This window comes from Symphalangus syndactylus, chromosome 10, assembly GCF_028878055.3.
Source record: "Symphalangus syndactylus isolate Jambi chromosome 10, NHGRI_mSymSyn1-v2.1_pri, whole genome shotgun sequence".
Classification (NCBI taxonomy): Eukaryota; Metazoa; Chordata; class Mammalia; order Primates; family Hylobatidae; genus Symphalangus; species Symphalangus syndactylus.
In genome coordinates, this window is record NC_072432.2 from 9,994,304 (window position 1) to 10,001,781 (window position 7,478).

Below are 7,478 nucleotides of genomic sequence, written 5' to 3' on the forward strand. Positions count from 1 at the left end.
TACCTTTGTTTTGCTTTGTTTATTTTGTTTCATAAAGTAAATGTAGGAGTATTTTTGTAAATTTTAGTTATCAAAAACATCTAAAAGGAATTCAGAAATATTTAAGCACAATTTAGACACCATTGGTAGTGTTATTACAGTAATTTTGATGTGAGTTGTGCTCTCCAACACTAGCACTTCTAAATTTTGGATCATAGAGAGTGGGTTGAAAACTTAACACTTTTTAAATTCTCCAGATGTCTATTTCTAAGCCAATTTACTCAAAAATCATAATGTAATAAAAATGACCTTCTAAGTTAACAGGATTTATCTTTCAATAGTAAGTAACAGAAAGTAAGTCGTTTGAAAACACACTGTAGATAAAACATCTACCTTTCAGCAACATTCAGAAAATACCCTTTATGTTGCTTTGGCCACACTCACAAACACACATAATAAACGGTAGAATAGCTGTAAACTACCAACATAAGATTTTTCCAAGTGTGATTTTTTAAATCTCATTTTTATACTAATGTAGTTATAAAAGCAGAGACAAATATGTGAAAATCATCACCACACTCACAGAATAACAAAGCATTCTTTTTAAATAGCATCTTCTCTGAAAGAGTGACCTCAGCAAGACAAAATAGCGGTTCTCTGGCTGCTCATGCCCCCAACAGAAACCCAACTATGAACTATCCACAGAAAAGAATATCTTCATAAGTATCCCAGAACTTGAGAATGAGGCTGAAACACTCCCTCGAGCTGAAAAACTGAAAAAAAGCCATATTCAGATAGAAAAGCCGTATCGACCATGCCACCCACTCCTGCACCAGCACAACACTGCACACAGAGGATTCCCCTCCTTTCAGGATTTCTATAGTGGGAAAAGTGAGTTGGAGGTGGACATTCAGCTTCCCCGTCATTCTGGGGTCCTTTGCTGGAGCCTCATGCCTGTCTTTTCCCATGAAAACTACTGAGAGCACTGACATGGTTAGGCTACCTGGGGTAAGCTAGAAACAAGAATGGGAGTGGGGCTCACAAGGACCAGCCCAGGACCTCAGCTGTTGTTTTGCATTCCAGTCCATGAGGGCACCATAACTCAGAGACCAGCCAACAGCCTTATGCTGCAGAAAGCATGGTCCATGGGTCTACCAGGCTCAAGTCCTTGGCCAGCTTCTCCACAGAGCCCTGGTGCTCTCCTCAAGGTTTCCACAGGACAGGAGGCAAGTGCAAGTCACCAGTTACCCACAGAAGGAGCATACAGCCCCATTCAACAACAGCTGCTGAACAGTGACTCTACCGAGCCTCTGTGCCTTGCTAAGCCTACTGTTGGCTGAGAGGCAAACCCAAGCTCACACATATCTGTGGAGCATAACCTGTGACCCCAACCCCTGATGTGGCCACGCTGAAACCCAGAGACCTCACCCAGCCTTGAAGCTCCAGCACATGGCTCTGCCCAATTACAGATCCCCAAAAACAGTGTTGCCTAGCCAGGAAAACAACCTGCACAACCTGATCAGAGATAATTACAAAGCCCAGAGAGCAACTGGTAGAGTCCAGCCAGTAGTATTATCAGCACATGGAGCACGGTCAGCAGTACTATTCAACATCAGAGCACAGGAAGTGACCCAGCACAACCAGAGAACCTGACGCCAAGGTTCTCTGCATGTCCAGAGTTGCTACCAACTGACCCATCCAAAATCCCAGGCTAGACCAAATAATAAAGGTCTGTCACCACCAAAGGACACCTGCAAAGGCCTGAGGAGTTGGCCATCTCCTCAGATGCACAGGCATCAATGTAAGGAAACAAAGATTATGAAAACTCAGGGAAATATAACACCACCAAAAGAAACCGATAAAGCTCTAATAACAGACCCCAGAAGAAATGGAGATCTATGAAAAGACTGGTGGAGAATTTAGAATAGTCCTTTCAAAGAGGTTCAGTGAACTCCAAGAAAATATAAACAGAAAATTAAGTAAAATTTGAAAACTATGAAAAAAATGAGAAGTGTGACAGAGAGATAAACAATTTTCAATACTGTTATTATGAATAATTATATGGAGTTTCCTCAAAAACCTAAAAATAGAACCACCATATAATCTAGTAATTCCACTTCTAAGTTTATATCCAAAGGAACTGAAATCAAAGGATATCTGCACTCTCATATTTATTGCAGCATTATTCACAATAGCCAAGATATATAATCAACCTAAGCATTCATCAGTGAATGAACGGATAAAGAAAACGTGGTATATATTCGGAAGGGAATACTACTCAGCCTTTAAATGGGGATGAAATCCTGTCATTGACAACCTGAATAAATCTGGGAGGATATTATGCTAAGTGAAATAAGCCACACACAGAAAGATAAATACCACATGAGCTTACTTATATGTGGAATCTAAGAATTGAACTCATAGAGTAGAGAGTAGAATGGTGGCTACCAGGGGCTGGGGGTTGGGAAGGGAGAGAATGGGGAGTTGCTGATCAAAGGGTACACAGTTTCAGGTAGAAGGGAGAAATAGGTTTTGAGATCTATTGTAGAGCATGATGACTATAGTCAATAATATTGTATTGTATATTTTGAAATAATTAGGAGGGTAAATTTCAAATGTCTCATCATAAGGAATGATAGGTAAGAGAGGTGATGGATATGTTAATCAGCTTGATTTAATCATTCAAAATTGTATACATGTATCAAACATCACATTGTACCCATACATGTATAATTATGATTTATCAATGAAAAATACCATTAATAATCAAATAAATAGCATATTTTCTACATAGTATAATTTGCAAAATGTGATCAGTGAATTCCTTATTTCTTTAAACACATTAAAAAAAATTAAAGGGTATGCTTATTTTTATAGTATAGTTACTATTTTAAGGTTCTAATACACAAAAGCAATTTTATATCCTTCTAAACATATTGATGCCCTATTTTGTTCATATATTTTATAGGCAAATTTCTCATGTCAAATATTTTGAGGCCTTTCTTCCACCTTTTAAAATGTTGTCGCTATCAATGGTTTTAAAAATAAAAAAAATTTCTTGAGTTAGGTTAGACTATAAAAATCACCTTTATTTTATGAGGCAGGATTTGAGAGGAAGTTTCAGTGAATATGGTGACTACATTATTCACATTCATTGTCTATCAAATACTGTAAAATTTTATTCCCTCCAAACCATTTCTTTAGAAATGTACACACTTTTGTGGAAGTATCTTCTTGGCAACAATTACAAAGTAAATTATTTCAATATAATCATTCATTCAGGATAAACCAATAAAAAATTCAGCCCATTTTCCATAATGAGCACAATTCATGAGGTTCATAAAAAAGTATGTGTCAAGAAATTAGCTTTGTGTCATTGACACCAATGTGAAGTAGCATATAACTAATGAAACAAGTGACAAGAAACTAATGAAATATCAAGAAGAATTAATATGATGCCCTTCCTACTTCTAAAAGCATTTAGGGAAAAGGCCCAAACTCTAATAGATCATATCGGGTGATTATCTCCAGCTTGTAATTTTAAAACAATCATTGATCATGTGCAAGGGATTTGCTAAAAGCCATGCCTTTACTGAAGTTAAGAACCTTTCTGCATGTGATGACTTTGAAATATGTGATGTGTCAGCTGCCAGCAATGCTAATTTCAGACAGGAGAAACCAGGCCCTCTGAATTACTAAACTGCCTCCCAGTATGAGTTCTACATTGCAGCGTTCATTCTGAGTTCTGATTTATGGAGAAATATTCAGCCTCTCTCTCTCCCTTTGTCTCTTTCTCTTTGTCTCTGTCTCTCTCTCTCTCTCTCCCTCACTCTCTCTCATTCTCACTATCTCTCCACAACATGCCATTATCAAATTATTACACAAATGTCTCAAAATGATTGTCTATTCTTGACAATTTTATAGCTTCTTTATAAAAACTTTTAACATCATTATTCTGTAGGAATTAATAAATTCAATAAATGAGTTTCTAGGTTGCAAATAAGTAGAATACAATTTGGAGCAGAATATGCTTTAGGAATCAAACTTGCCTCCAACATGTAAAGAGAATGTGTTTGTCTCAGATAATGAAATGAAGAAAAAACTAAACTGGCATTTTTGTTAATACATTTTAGATCACTTTTCTTATAATCACAATGACTTCTGTAATGAAAAAAAAGTCCGTTTGTCTTCAAGTAGAAAAGATTCTACCACTTATCCATTTACCTATTTTAACTTTCTTTTTTATTTTTTTACATATTAGTTTTGCACAGAAAATACCTACACTGATGTTTTTATGTTTGAGAACTGTGCTTGTGACTATTTGCCAAATGTAAGTTGGTTTTTTTTCTTTTTTTTCTCAGTTTCTGTATCACTTCTGGCTTCTCGCTGCTCCTAAATCCAGATAGGTTTCAACCGTAAGCCAGTAATACAGATTGTGAAACAATTATTGATTGATAGGCAAGCTTACATCGCCAGAAGAAGTCTCTAACGATAGATCTGTAAGAGGGGTGAGGTAAATGTGACTATTCTCATCCCATAGCTGATGACACCATGTCTGTAGCAGCTCACACAAGGGCTCATGGGTAAGGTCAGGCGTAAAACTTGGGCGTTTTGAATTCTTGGTCATTGCTCTTTGTATGACGGTATATACCAACTTAAGAACTTCTGACATGTGCAATAATATTTAGCCAGAAAACATTGATTCTGACTCAAGAACAGCACGCATGTGATCATGACAGGAATTGTAGAAGGACATGATTCCCAAGTCCACAAATTGTGACTGCGAGTGAGATGGAAAATACAGGAACCTATCAAAGAAAAGAGAGACGTAAGACTAAATTGCTAGGAGTTCCTGAAAGAAGATAAAAAATAAAACTGTGATGAATAAAAGTAAGCAAGAGAGACAGAGGATAAATAATAGGACATAGGAATTCAAAAATAAACCTTAAGATAATAAATATAGTTGCATAAAACCAACAGAGTTACTTCTCACAACTGTACCATGAATGGAGACATAAGGTTACAGTGATACAATCCCTAAAGAATACTAGGAATCATCTGCAAAGTCATTACCATTTGCACAATGGGAGCACTTTCAGCTCAGGGATAAGAGATTTGACACACTTATTTAAAAGATTTAACTTATAGCATAATTAACAAATATTCTTATGTTAATGTAATTTGTTAAAATTGCTACATCTAGGGGTGTGTGTAATAATACGACACCGTAGCAGTATTCCATGAACACACTACCTGAGGAAATTGCATTTCAGAGGACAGTCAGCCTTGCTAAAGATGATTAATGTTGATTATAAATTCCAACACCATACTTATTCAATGTTAAATCATCACAAACTCTCGCCCCTCCCCTGCTGGCAATAGGACTAATAAGATGGCAAGCTAGGACAATCGGGAAGCTGCTGGCATGGTTTCTTTGCTAGAAAATTAGTGCTACCATCAACAAAATAAGGGCACCTGGAGTGGCTGGTTGACCTGGGGAGAGATTAAGCATAGACATGGGCGGCCATGACTACACTTGAGAATGTTTCTTTATGGAAGCTTCATCAATGAACACGTGTGTAGCCTGTGGAAAGCCGGGTCTCCCCAGGGTCAGTCTCAGCTCAACATCACACTAAAGACATCATCATCTCAAGTTAATGTTCTTGGAAAATAATCTATCCATTTATTTTAGATCTTCTTCAAGTGATGAATCAGGGGGTGACACAGTCATTCACACATCTCAAATTTCCAAAAATGTTCAGACATCACTCGCTCTCCCCCATATTTCACACTTCTGTGTGCAATTTAACAGCAGCTGTTAAATTTCTTTCCCCCTTGTTTCTTCTGATTTCTTTGCTAAAATGATGCTTGTTTTCCTTCCTTCCCTCTGTGTCCCTGTCCCCACGTCCACTGCTCACAAAGGCTCAGGCTTTGAAAAGTGAGTCCCTCTGCCTCTCACTGGGGTCTTGGAACTGCCTTCTGCTCCTGCTTTGAATTTTCCCGTGAGCACAACTGGGCTGGAAATGTGTGAAACACAACCTCCATCACATCAATTTCCCCCTAAGAAAACTATTTATCGTAAAATTCTCTCTCAGACAATTGGGTAACAGCAAAAGACAATGTTACTTGTATTCATTGAGACTCTTCTGTCTAATAAGCCATCTCTCTTTGGCTTCACCTTCTGTACCCTTGGGGACAGAAGGCTGTGAATCAGCCTCCAAGTCACCACATTTCTCTGGGTGCTCCTTGGAGCTGCTATCCCAGAGCTGCTCCAGGGTTCTCTGCCTCCTACACTTCTCATCCATGTGCCTTTCACCAGCACACTCGAAAACTGACACACTATTTGCTTTTTGGTTTTGCTATTTGTTTTTGTTTTCTGACTCCTGCCTGGCCCTTCTTGTTAATCAAATTTCCTTTAAACAAGCAAACCGCACTAAGGACTGGAGGGAAAGCCCTGGCCCAAGGTCTGGCTTCCACTACAGGGCAGGGCAAAGCCTTGAATGACCAGAGTATTCCTTCCAGCACTTCCTTTCTCTGTCTAGGAAAAACTTAAAACCTTAAAGCAATTGGATGGGTATGGGATTTTTACTGAAGACTGATCTCCAGATTGTGACTTCATAAAATAATGTGTTAGTTGTGCTAGATGCATGGGAGGAATGTGATGTATTATGTTTCTTTTTCAGTATAGTTTTGATTGCAGATTCTGCCCCAAAGTACAATGACAGTCTCATGGTTGTCTACACAGCTTCTCTTAATCAAGAAAAATATTGTCAACTCACCCCTTTAGTATGGTTGTCAGCAAATAACTTCATTCCACTGATGTTCTTTTTCTGTAGGATAAGGGCTATTCAGGCTATTCATTTGAAACTTAATCACTGAGTTATTAAGGTTTATTAAAATGTATTATTCCTGAACTAAAATTAGCATTTTTGTGGAGTTCATAGAGGACTCCAATTAACAAACCTTCCAGAAAGTCCACCTACTTCACTGATGGGGGACAACACAGCTTCCTAGTCAATGCCAGGGAGGAACCCCTGTAGTTGTAGGACACTTGGCTCTTGTTTGTATCAATATTCTCTTAAGTTGGGGTTTAAAATGGCAGCTCTCCATTTAAAAAAATTAAATAGTACACTCTAATCATTTTCAAGTTAAGTGCTTTGACTTGGTTAATCCATAATGTGATTTTATCAGTTTTCATTAACTACTCTTAAACATGTGTGTGTAATGGAAAATTGTTCAGCATCCTTATCTCATTATTAAGAAAGTTTTAACATTATCTCTCCAAAAATTTCTTTGGACATCACATTTCTTTGTGTGTCATTGATACCTTTTTCAGAGAAAAGTGGGGAAAAGGAGATTTTGGATTGTGGAAATTTTTGCTTCTTCTTACTTGAACTCTCATTTAAAAAGTATAAAATTACTGTTCTGGAAAGTGGTGGATTAACAGGAATGAGTTGTTGGTCATGGCAGTAAGAATAGCAATCACATGCTCTAAGCTT